The sequence below is a fragment of the Harmonia axyridis genome, chromosome 3 (assembly GCF_914767665.1).
Source record: "Harmonia axyridis chromosome 3, icHarAxyr1.1, whole genome shotgun sequence".
In the NCBI taxonomy this organism is placed as follows: domain Eukaryota; kingdom Metazoa; phylum Arthropoda; class Insecta; order Coleoptera; family Coccinellidae; genus Harmonia; species Harmonia axyridis.
The window spans coordinates 55256270-55269339 of record NC_059503.1 but is presented as its reverse complement, the minus strand read 5'-3'; positions in this window follow the sequence as shown (position 1 = coordinate 55269339).

The following is a 13070-nucleotide window of genomic DNA, read 5'->3' as shown; positions in this document are numbered from 1 at the left end:
ATTTATGACAACTAGATGGATTGATATAATAAAATGAGAACTCAAAAGCTTCTCGAATTTTTCATTCTAGAAATCTCAATATGCACTATTTATGATTTTCTCTGTGAAATCATACACTCAGAGATAATCATATATTTTTTTCTATTATCCATATTCGATATACGTCCATGACAGTGGTTCATTGTCATTTCTGTATTCACAATATTTACAGTAATTATCTTATTTAGTAATATATAACTAAACAAATATAACAAATTTTCCTTCTTTTGAAGAAGTTTTCCAAAGAATTTTGCTTACTCATAATAAGATTGTGATATATAAGGTTGTTACATATAATGGATATTCCTTCTGGGGGGTATATATCCCCCTTATCCCCCCCCCTAGGATACGCCACTGTATCTTAACTGAACTGAATTTCTAAAGTTTACAGAAACACAAATTTACTCTTTGCTGGGCTTCATCGAGAGTTGAGATTTTATTAGGGGCAATAAATACCAAACAGGCGGTTCTTCAACTTGAATGGGTGTGCCAGGTACAAATCTACCAAAAATTTTCGGGTAGCTCCATCTAGCGGAATTGCAGTTTCAGCGCAAAGTAGTCTACAACCTTAAGTGAGTTTAAGAAAAAAAAGTCCCATAAACATGGGGTCGCAAGCGTTTCGTTTTCGAGATACAGAGTGTTGAAGTTAGAATTTTTTTCAAGTTTTTTTCTTATAGTATCTACACTTCACAAGATATTCAACTGAAATTTGGCATAGATATTACATTTGAGAGTTCTCACCACGTGACATGGCAATTTCGATAGAAGATCTACAGGGTGATATTTTTTCTGGAACACTGCCACCTGTTCTTCTGCAGAACTTTTTTTTGGTGAGCAACTGTTAATTTGAAAAAATGTACAAAGAAGCTTTGTTCTTATACTAACTTCATAATACAAGGAATACTTGACCATTATAGAGTTACATATCTAAAAGCAACCTGTTCAATTCTTCGATGCAGACACAAAAGGCAACTAAAAATGTGAAGGCCGGCTGGATATTATTTTTCTTGAACAACTCTCTTCATGGTTGTCTATATGGTAATTCATAAATGATTCTTGTGACAGAATTTTGCCTAACAAAAATTCGTTCAATACAAAAACAGACTCCCAAAGCTATTACTCCACCATTATATAGGTATAAGTGATCTCAAAGAGCGCTTGAATGATCAACCCCTCAAAGAATATTAGATGTTTCTTTACCAATATTCTTCTTGAATGTTCTACGGTTCTGGTAATGTGAATCAATTGTAATTGGTAAATCATGCCCACAAAATGCCATCTAAACTTGTAGGTACTCCAACTATCTTTGTTTCTTATTTTTTGAAGAGTGTAACTTTTCAAGGAACGACTTCAGTAGTATACCATCTAAAGTAGTAAAATAGCGAATAATGAACGAATAATAAAAATAAAACATTGTAGGAGCAAAACAGATAAGCAGATACGTTTTCCGCCTACTCATATAACTCATGAGTAACGACAATAAATACCCCTAAAAAATTTCAAAAAAGTAAGCGATCAATGACGAATAGCATTTTTAGCTGCAAAGTAGGAAGTGAAAAATCTATTCAAATATATTCTCTGGTTCAAACGTAATGATAATACTATATTTGTCGCTTTTATCGCCATGTCAATACCCTGTAACTTGGTAACCAAGTTGATCAATGTCTTCTGATCAGCTTTTCTTTTAGAGGTCTACAAAAAACAATACTAACATTTTTTTTTCATACATTCAGGTGCCTGTTTTTTTTTCCAATTTGGACTTCATACATGACAGCAATTGAAACTGGATTTAGTCCACGATCGGCAATCAGTTTTTCTCTTATAATTGTGAATCACCTTACCTGATGAACAATGTTGTTGAAATCTACTTGGGGAAAGATAAAGAATTCATTACAACTTTAACTTGCCCTTAAAACGATTTTTATCAAAAATATTGTAAATGAAGCGAACAAAACAAAACTATATTCATTAGAATGTTTATCTATTAGATTCTAAGAACAAATTAAATATTCAACACAAGAGTTTTGCTTTTAATTTTTGTGTCTTTCCTTACTTTATTGAAAGACACCATTACAAGAATTAACCTGCAAACACATCTTATAAGGGTATAAATTCATCTTGCTCCAAATGTCAACTTTTCGCACCTCACCCTAACTACTGTGTATTTTATATTTAGAACGTGCAATTCAAGGACAACTTAGATTAATTCAATATTTAAATCCCTCAACTTGATTAAGTACAATTCCATTACTCTGACATTAAATTACATAATAATTAACATTTAGTATAGTCTACGTACATACACAAAAAATTTTTATCTGAGAAATTACGATACGAAAATAAATTTATTGATCATATCGGAAACATTTCCAGGGTTCACCAATACGCAATATTTGGCCAATAACCTTCTCCAGTTATCGTTATGATTTCAATTTATCGCAAATTAGCATTTATTAGTGAATTTCATCCCGGAAAAAAAAATGAGAAATGAGCATTTCAAGGTTAATTTCATTCATCTTGAACTTGAGTGTTCAAAGATAAATTATGAATAATTGGAAACCAGAAGAATAAAGTGTTTTTGTTTTGATTCATTCACATTCAATTAATAAATCTTCCTTTGAGACGGAATGATTTATTGACTTTCGAAGAAACCCGTGGAAATAAAAGTAGTGTAGACATTCCGGAAGTATTGGATTCGAATGAATACAAATTTCAGATTTTGTCAACGTTTCGATTCCAACAAACTTCCTTTCAGTATGGAGAATTCGCATGAATTAATTATTTCACGAGGCTATTCTTCTTTCATTCAAATCAGGTATTTAATTTCAAATTGATTTTACATATTGGACTAGAGGAACAAACTACAAAAATTCTTCAGACCATGAACGGTGAAATCATTATCTTCCTAGTTGATCAAGAATGACTAGGAAAATTTTTATTATGCACATTTATTCAACTTTTTTATTTTGTTCAAAAAAAAATTTTCTGAAACGATTGGACTCAAAATTTTCATATTATATTCTGATCAATATCAATCTATTATTCCCAATAATGCTTTACTTAAGGTAACGGGTGTTTTTTTTTCGAGGTATATAACTTTAAGTTGGCATTTCTGTTCAAGATGACGACTGATTTAACAGCTGTCAAATGATTTATTCTCAGTTTGGTTTGGCAATTCATCGTAAATAGACTCACGCCCGAACAATGCTTGCAAATAGTACAATTTCATTTCGAAAATAATGGTTCTGTGCGGAATACTTATCGCGCACTACGTCCATTTTATTTTGTTTAGCGATGAAGCGCACTTCTGGTTGAATGGCTACGTCAACAAACAAAACTGCCACATTTGTAGTGAAGCTAATCCTCAAGTGTATGTCGAAACACCGTTTCATCCAGAAAAACTGACTGTTTGGTGCGTTTTAGGGGCTGGTGGAATCATTGGTCCGTACTTCTTCAAAAACGATGATGTCCAAAAAGTTACAGTCAATGGTGATCGGTATAGAGCCATGATTACTAATTTGTGACCCACAGAAAGTAGTCTAACGGTGTTGAATCACAAGATCTTGGAGGCCAATTCACAGGTCCAAAACGTGAAATTGGGCGGTCACCAAACGTGTCTTTCAATAAATCGATTGTGGCACGAGCTGTATGATATGTTGCGCCGTCTTGTTGGAACCACAGCTCCTGGACATCATGGTTGTTCAATTCAGGAATGAAAAAGTTAGTAATCATGGCTCTATACCGATCACCATTGACTGTAACTTTTTGGACATCATCGTTTTTGAAGAATGATTCCACCAGCCTATAAAGCGCACCAAACAGTCAGTTTTTCTGGATGTAACGGTGTTTCGACATACACTTGAGGATTAGCTTCACTCCAAATGTGGCAGTTTTGTTTGTTGACGTAGCCATTCAACCAGAGGTGCGCTTCATCGCTAAACAAAATAAAATGGACGTAGTGCGCGATACGTATTCCGCACAGAACCATTATTTTCGAAATAAAATTGCAATATTTGCAAGCGTTGTTCAGGCGTGAGTCTACTTATGATGAATTGCCGAACCAAACTGAGAATAAATCACTAGACAGCTGTTTAACCGGTCGTCATCTTGAACAGTAATGCCAACTTAAAGTTATATACCTCGAAAAAAAACACCCGTTACCTTAAGTAAAGCATTATTGGAATAATAGATTGATATTGATCAGAATATAAGTCCGTTGAATATTCTAATGTTCAAGTTTCTTGATGTAGGGCTACTATTCTTGCCCGGCCAAACTAAGAAATTGAACGTTCCGATATTTCCCACTGAATATTCTCAATATTAGGTACAATTCTCGTTATTCGCTGAAAACTGATTAACTTCGAATACACCTGTATTCTCCTGAACAAGAAACATTTTTTGCTGGTTTATTGTTTTCATTTAAATGATAAGATAGTAAAGATACTTCACACAAAAATTGTCATGTTACATTCAACAAGTTGGGAGTTGTGTGTATATGCCAATCAGTCAAATCTCGAAAAAGAAACATCTTATGGAAAAAAGTTTCGAATATAAGGATGATAATAATAATATAATAATAATATAATAATAATAATAATTTATATTATTATTATTATCATCCTTATATAAGGATGATGGTTTTGAAACTCATCTTATGCCATAACCTTGTCCATTTAATTTTTCTTAGGAGGGTGTGGGGGTCAACATTGGAATTTCAGATGGAAATCCCTGTTTTGTATTGCATTTTGTATTCATATTTTATGTCAAAAATACAAACGTTTTGTACGAACAAATTTTCATAAATTTTCACAGGTGGCTCTATATTTCAGTTCGAATTTTTCGGCTTACGATCTCCATTTTCCCGTTCCATTAACCATTCACATGAAATTGATCATTTGAAAATGGCGAAATACATTTTTTGTTCAAAATAAACTGTTCCACATGAGTAAGGGATATTGACTTAAATTGCACAAAACTATAGTTTAAATGATATTTAAATTGTGATGAAAACTCATATTAATATGATTTCAAGTTGCAGGAAATAGAATTAATTTTAGCCTGTAGGTCTGCAGCGTATACAGGGTGGTTAAGAAAAATCGGGTAAAATAACGAAATTTTATTCTCAGAGAATTCAAGCATTTTAAGACTATCAATACAATGTATGGCCTCCGCGAGTATCAACAATAGCTTGAAATCTTCTTTGCATACTACAAACGAGGTTTTTGAACATTTCTTGAGGAATTTGGTTCCATAAACGGGGCAGAAGCTTTCTCAGATCATTTAATGATTCTGGGGTAGGTTGCTGATTATCTAATCTTCTTTGGAGCACATTCTATGCATGTTCTATGAAATTCAAATCTGGTGAGTGCGGAGGTATTGGTAAATGTGGAATACCAAGCTCCTCGCGCGCATTCTCAACTATGGCTGCACGGTGAGGTCTAGCGTTATCGTCTAGAAATTGAAAAGTTTCACCAATAGCAGCGTGAAAATTTGGCACAACATTGTCCTGACATGCTCCCTATAGTCGACATGACATGCTCGCCTATAGTGTAAGGCGGTCATATTCCCAGGACAAATGTGTAGATCTGTGCGCCCGTTGAAACATATCCCGGCCCATACCATAACACTACCCCCTCGGAAGTCGGAATGTATGGATTTCTTGGACATAGCGACGATTACATGGTATGCGTGGGATTGTCCATACCCTTATTCTTCGAGAATCTGAAAATTGTCCATATCTGGATTCATCAGGGAAAAGGACACTACGCCAATGATTGTTTCAATTGATATGTTGCCTTTCCCATTCCAGTCTTTGACGCTTATGGTCACGTGTTAATGGAGCTTCTCTCAATGGACGTCTAGAACCTAGATTCACCTCTCTCAAACGTCGTCTGATGGTTTCGATTGGACCCCATCTGCATTTTGGAGAGTATTCCGTATAGTCCAAGAAAATGATCAATGAAATACGAATTTTGAGGTTAAAACTTGAATTTTCGATATAAGTTACTTTGAAGCATCTAAAAACGAACTGTGAAAGGTTTTTTTGAATTCACCCCCGAGAAGGGGTGAAAAAAAATAAAAAAAGTGGTTTTTTTGAAATTTTGGGGAAATGGTAAGTGTTAGAAAAAAAAGTTTCGAATAAAAGTTGTAGAGCGTAAAATTTTACATAAAAATGTTCTCATAACTGTTTTTCCTAAAATTGAAATTAACTGAGATAGGATAGCTAGAAGCTAGGGGATGATAACAGGAACTTTAAAAAATCATAAGTTGTTGAAAAATTGAAAAAACTCATAATTTTTTTTTTAAATTACTTATATGATTATAAACTTTAATTCTAGAGAAAATTTTTTTTTTTAATTGTTTATAAAAAAGTTATAACAATTTAAAATTTTTATTTTCAAATTAAATCAACTTTAACTGATGAAAATATATATATATTTTTTTTAATAGATTAATATTTTAAGAAATTGACCATACGCGTTGAAATTTAATTCTTACCTGTTCTTTTCAAGCAGGTATAAAATAATTTACCTGGTGAAAGATATTGTGTGGCGGCGACTTTGCTTTTACTACCGACTTCGGTACCTCATGCATGGAAAATACTGTATTACATCAAATTTTGGAGTCGATCTGAATCAAAAATTTTTTTGGCGAAAAAATATCCAAGGTTATAGTCTTGGTTTTTTCGAAAAATACGACCGATCGAATTTGAACTTTTTATGGTGTATTTAGATAGTTTCGAGGATGTTCATTCCGAATCAGGCATCGATTTCGATCAGAAAAATTTGTATACACATTTAAAGCACTATTTTTCTACAAAATTAGCCATATCTCACCTCTGGGAAGTGCTAGGAAGAAACCGATGGTAGATGTATATTCAGAATCAAAAATTCTGCATGTAACCAAATTTTGAACGTGATCCGCCGCCAATTTTTTTTTCAAGAAAACACCCACAAAAAAAGTCTGATATGGTACTCAAATGAAAGGTCTCGTTGGGAGGAACTCAAAAATGGTCTAACTTTCGATCTGGGATCAACGGTTCTCGAGTTATAGCAGTTTTTTGGGATTTCAAAAAAAAATTTAAAGTTTGACATGGTACTCAAATGAAAAGTCTCGTTGGGAGGAACTCAAAAATGGTCTAACTTTCGATCTGGGATCAACGGTTCTCGAGTTATAGCAGTTTTTTGGGATTTCAAAAAAAATTAAAAAGTCTGACATGGTACTCAAATGAAAGGTCTCCTTGGGAGGAACTCAAAAATAGTCTAACTTCCGATCTGGGATCAACGGTTCTCGAGTTATAGCAGTTTTTTGGGATTTCAAAAAAATTTAAAAGTCTGACATGGTACTCAAATGAAAGGTCTCGTTGGGAGGAACTCAAAAATGGTCTAACTTCCGATCTGGGATCAACGGTTCTCGAGTTATAGCAGTTTTTTGGGATTTCAAAAAAAAAATTAAAAGTCTTATATGGTACTCGAATGAAAGGTCTCGTTGGGAGGAACTCAAAAATGGTTTTGGGGCAAGCATATCCATATTAAAAATTTCAGATTTATACCACCGAAAAAAAAATTAAAGAGTCTGATATGGTACTCAAATGAAAGGTCTGGTTGGGAGGAACTCAAAAATGGTCCAACTTTCGATCTGGGATCAACGGTTCTCGAGTTATAGCAGTTTTTTGGGATTTCAAAAAAAAATTAAAGAGTCTGCTATGGTACTCAAATGAAAGGTCTCGTTGGGAGAACCGTTGATCCCAGATCGAAAGTTAGACCATTTTTGAGTTCCTCCCAACGAGACCTTTCATTTGAGTACCATATCAGACTTTTTAATTTTTTTTGAAATCCCAAAAAACTGCTATAACTCGAGAACCGTTGATCCCAGATCGAAAGTTGGACCATTTTTGAGTTCCTCCCAACGAGACCTTTCATTTGAGTACCATATCAGACTCTTTAATTTTTTTTTCGGTGGTATAAATCTGAAATTTTTAATATGGATATGCTTGCCCCAAAACCATTTTTGAGTTCCTCCCAACGAGACCTTTCATTCGAGTACCATATAAGACTTTTAATTTTTTTTTTGAAATCCCAAAAAACTGCTATAACTCGAGAACCGTTGATCCCAGATCGGAAGTTAGACCATTTTTGAGTTCCTCCCAACGAGACCTTTCATTTGAGTACCATGTCAGACTTTTAAATTTTTTTGAAATCCCAAAAAACTGCTATAACTCGAGAACCGTTGATCCCAGATCGGAAGTTAGACTATTTTTGAGTTCCTCCCAACGAGACCTTTCATTTGAGTACCATATCAGACTTTTAAATTTTTTTTGAAATCCCAAAAAACTGCTATAACTCAAGAACCGTTGATCCCAGATCGAAAGTTAGACCATTTTTGAGTTCCTCCCAACGAGGCCTTTCATTTGAGTACCATATCAGACTTTTTTTGTGGGTGTTTTCTTGAAAAAAAAAATGGCGGCGGATCACGTTCAAAATTTGGTTACATGCAGAATTTTCGATTCTGAATATACATCTACCATCGGTTTCTTCCTAGCACTTCCCAGAGGTGAGATATGGCTAATTTTGTAGAAAAATAGTGCTTTAAATGTGTATACAAATTTTTCTGATCGAAATCGATGCCTGATTCGGAATGTACATCCTCGAAACTATCTAAATACACCATAAAAAGTTCAAATTCGATCGGTCGTATTTTTCGAAAAAACCAAGACTATAACCTTGGATATTTTTTCGCCAAAAAAAGTTTTTGATTCAGATCGACTCCAAAATTTGATGTAATACAGTATTTTCCATGCATGAGGTACCGAAGTCGGTAGTAAAAGCAAAGTCGCCGCCACACAATATCTTTCACCAGGTAAATTATTTTATACCTGCTTGAAAAGAACAGGTAAAAATTAAATTTCAACGCGTATGGTCAATTTCTTAAAATATTAATCTATTAAAAAAAAAATATATATTTTCATCAGTTAAAGTTGATTTAATTTGAAAATAAAAATTTTAAATTGTTATAACTTTTTTATAAACAATTAAAAAAAAAAATTTTCTCTAGAATTAAAGTTTATAATCATATAAGTAATTATATGATTATAATATATAGCTATCCTATCTCAGTTAATTTCAATTTTAGGAAAAACAGTTATGAGAACATTTTTATGTAAAATTTTACGCTCTACAACTTTTATTCGAAACTTTTTTTTCTAACACTCACCATTTCCCCAAAATTTCAAAAAAACCACTTTTTTTATTTTTTTTCACCTCTTCTCGGGGGTGAATTCAAAAAAACCTTTCACAGTTCGTTTTTAGATGCTTCAAAGTAACTTATATCGAAAATTCAAGTTTTAACCTCAAAATTCGTATTTCATTGATCATTTTCTTGGACTAGTAGCATTCTACACGTAGATGTAGGTTTTCTTCTAGCCGAAACGTTGATGAAACGATCCTGAGCAGGTGTTGTTTTTTTGTCGCCCACCAAACCTTGGTCTTTCCAACACGGAACCTGTCTCTCTGAACCTATTCCAAAGTCGAGATATCACACTTTGGCTGACTTGGAGCCTTTCCGCTACAACAACCTGAGTTAGGCCACCCTGTAGCATTCCGAAAGCCCTATTAGCCTCAGCGTTTGTTAATTTACGTCTTGGCATTTTCAGAAAACTCCTTTCAAATCGAAGCCGTTGATAAACTGACTTCATTTCAAAATAAGAACATTCATGAAGCATATGCAAAGAACCAAACTTCAGAAAAAAGGCGACCAGATTGACGAAATGTCTCATACTGGTTTTTATTGTATCGATTCAAGTTGTTATTGAGTTTTAAATGATTTTACAGATACATTGAGGTGGTTTAGACGGAAAATTCAAACTCGATTACAAAGCCCTCTTGTGACGATTTTTAGTAGTGTGTTAATTTATTGGGGAAGATTTACGAAACTCCTAGTTGGAGTTACGAACAACCGAATTGAATTTAAAGACGGATTCGTCTTTAATGAGTCAAATCTTAGCGTTTGAGACCATTTCTCTCTCAAAATAACAACATGATGAAATTATACAGCGCAAGTACAAATTCCAATCCACCATACCACCAATCAATCTGATTTTTTATGGGATCCAAGAAAGACTGATGAACCTCGATCCGACATTAACATATCTGTATTTTCGCTAGTTTGTATGGAAGAGTTATTTATTATAATACATAATAACTAGGTAGGGTAATTAAACAAAAACCAAGTTCCCCGGAAAACAGGATATTTCTCATAAATTCATGGATATTCGCACATTTTTCACACCAGATTATCAAATCATAATTCTTATTCAAACGAGGTATTCCAATCAACCATGTTTTCACGTCCTGTTTTTTTCTGAAAACCTTGACAGTACCATTGATTCATAAATCATCGAATAAGATTCATGGAAGAGAACGATGGGAAAGGAGCAAATTATATTTTTTCATCAACGGAAAATACAAAAGAGCATTCGTGGAAGAGCTGCTTAGAACTCACAAGACGATAAATTGAAAATTCTGCACGCACATGGATGCACGTGAAACAGTAGCACAAGTACAGTATATTATTGCTTTCAAACCATCAATTTATTTTCATCGAATTAAATTCCATATTTTCCTGAAACTGCCTGAAGTAGAGGGTAGACAGATCATTCTGAGGTATCACTGGATTCTTCTTTAGATCCTATTTCATGAAAAATTCCTGTTTGAAAGTTGTTCATCACGTATAGTACCTGAAACCCTGAAGAATATACATAGGCGTAATACTTTGCTTCGGTCGTTTTTTTTCTGACATTCGAGGCTTTATTGTGAAAAACTGGTTATACATTTCTCTATTTCAGTATCGTAACGAGTTCATTACAGTTCTAAAAACAGTGCTGTAATGAACTCATTACAGCAATGTTTTCAGTTATATTTTTCGTTTTGTGGCTTCCAATCCTATCAAAATTCAACACACGTCAATTATTGTCAATATAATATAATTTGGATTTAGTGAAATGATTTGCGTCATTATTCGCAATTTCTCTAAATTCTGTTTGTGTTAGATCGATTTCGTCAGGCATAATTTGCGAATTTGATGCATAATTATAAATTATTTCAAAATTCAAAACATACGATTCAAATTGAAATTCCGTAATCTGTCAATTTTCGTAACAGTCACACCAACTGCCAAGATACAATACAAATGTCACTAGGATGTATGGTCTGAATTTTTCTTCGAATTTCGACAATATTTCACAAAACTTGACTGAAATAGAGGAAATATCGTCTAATACTCGTTGCAGAAGGCAATTGCAACACTCATGCGTTCCAAAACTCGCTCCTTCGTCGCTCGTTTTCGAATTTCGCATTCGTGTTGTAATAGGAGCCCATTCTGCAACTTGTTTTAGAATATACTATTATGATTCAAAATATTGTCCATCGCTGGCTACTACTTTCTCCCATCTTTCGGGCAGTGTACGAATCCCTCGTTGAAAAAATTGGTCATCTTTTGAAGCGATCCACGAATCGATCCAATTTTTAGTTCTTCATAAGACCGGAAGTGCTGGTCAGCCAGGCCGTATGCCATTCATTGATCGAAACAAGTGATAGTCCGAGGGAGCAACGTCTAGAGAATACGGCGGGTGGGGTAGACCTTTTCATTTCAACATTCCAAGTATTTCTTGACCACTTCCGCAACATGGGGAACACTTTTTTATGTCTATTCTTGTATTGCGACCGTTTGTTCTTCAAGGTTCGGCTCAAACGCATTTAATGCATTCGGAACTGTGATCGTTTCAGACGGTTTTAACAACTCATTATACACTAAGCCAAGCTGGTCCCACCAAATAGTGAGCATGACCTTGGAACCTCGGTTTGGTCGTCGACGTGGAAGCATGGCTCGGATATCCCCATGATGTTCTGATCTTGGTATTATCGTAATGAACCAAGTTTTCGTCTACAGTACAATGCGCTGCAGAAATCCCTTTCGTCTTTGCCTTGCAAACAGCTGTCCACAAGCAAACAAACGCCGTTCATTATCTTCCGGCTTCAACTCGTATGGCACCAAATATCCTTGTTTCTGAATCATTCTCATGACTTGTAGGCTTTTGAAAGTGACTTCTTTCATCATTTCCAATGATCCTGCCAATTCTTGTTGCGTTTGACACGAGTCTTGATCGAGTAATGCCTCCAATTATGTATCTTCCAAAACCTTCCACCGCCATGCTGATCTTTGACGTCAAAATCGCCGTTCTGGAAGCATGATACCCCTCTCGGCACGTTCTTCCACTAATAGCAGCCTCACCATAGCTATTTGAGAGCATTCGATGAGCTTGAGCCAGAGATTTCTTCATATTGAAGCAGAAAATAGAAACCTCCCGCAAATGACGTGAATTCGACTCGTTAGCTTATGATGCAGACACAAATCGACTAATATTGCGATGGCGTTATGTTTACAACTACCTAAGCTTATTGTATGACATCTACGATTCATTTATTTCGACTAACACTCGTAACTGGCGTACCTAAGGGGGGGATAAGGGGGATATATCCCACCGAGGAGGAATATCCATTATATGTAACAACCTTATATATCACAATCTTATTATGAATAAGCAAATTTCTTAGGAAAATTTCTCCGAAAGAAGGAAAATTTGAATTTTTTTTCTTTATCCCCCCCAAGGCTTTTGTCTGGGTACGCCACTGCTAACAATTACCGCTATAGCCATCCATTGCAAAATGGCAGAAGCATAGTTGTACACCTTATAATAATAATAATAGTAATTTATTATAGCGACATATTACACATACGTATTGGAAAAGCCAATAAAACAACAATAGAATGAAAAATTTTACATACTAGCCATTATTTAAAACATATTAAGTATATCAACTTCCTTACCTGATATGCTTACAACAATCATAATATTCAGTTAAGGTATAGAAACATTGAGACATTAAGAAATCATTAACTGCCCTTCTGAAACTTGGTTCATTTTCAATATCCCAATAGTTCTTTGGAAGGGAATTGAACAACTTCATTCCCAT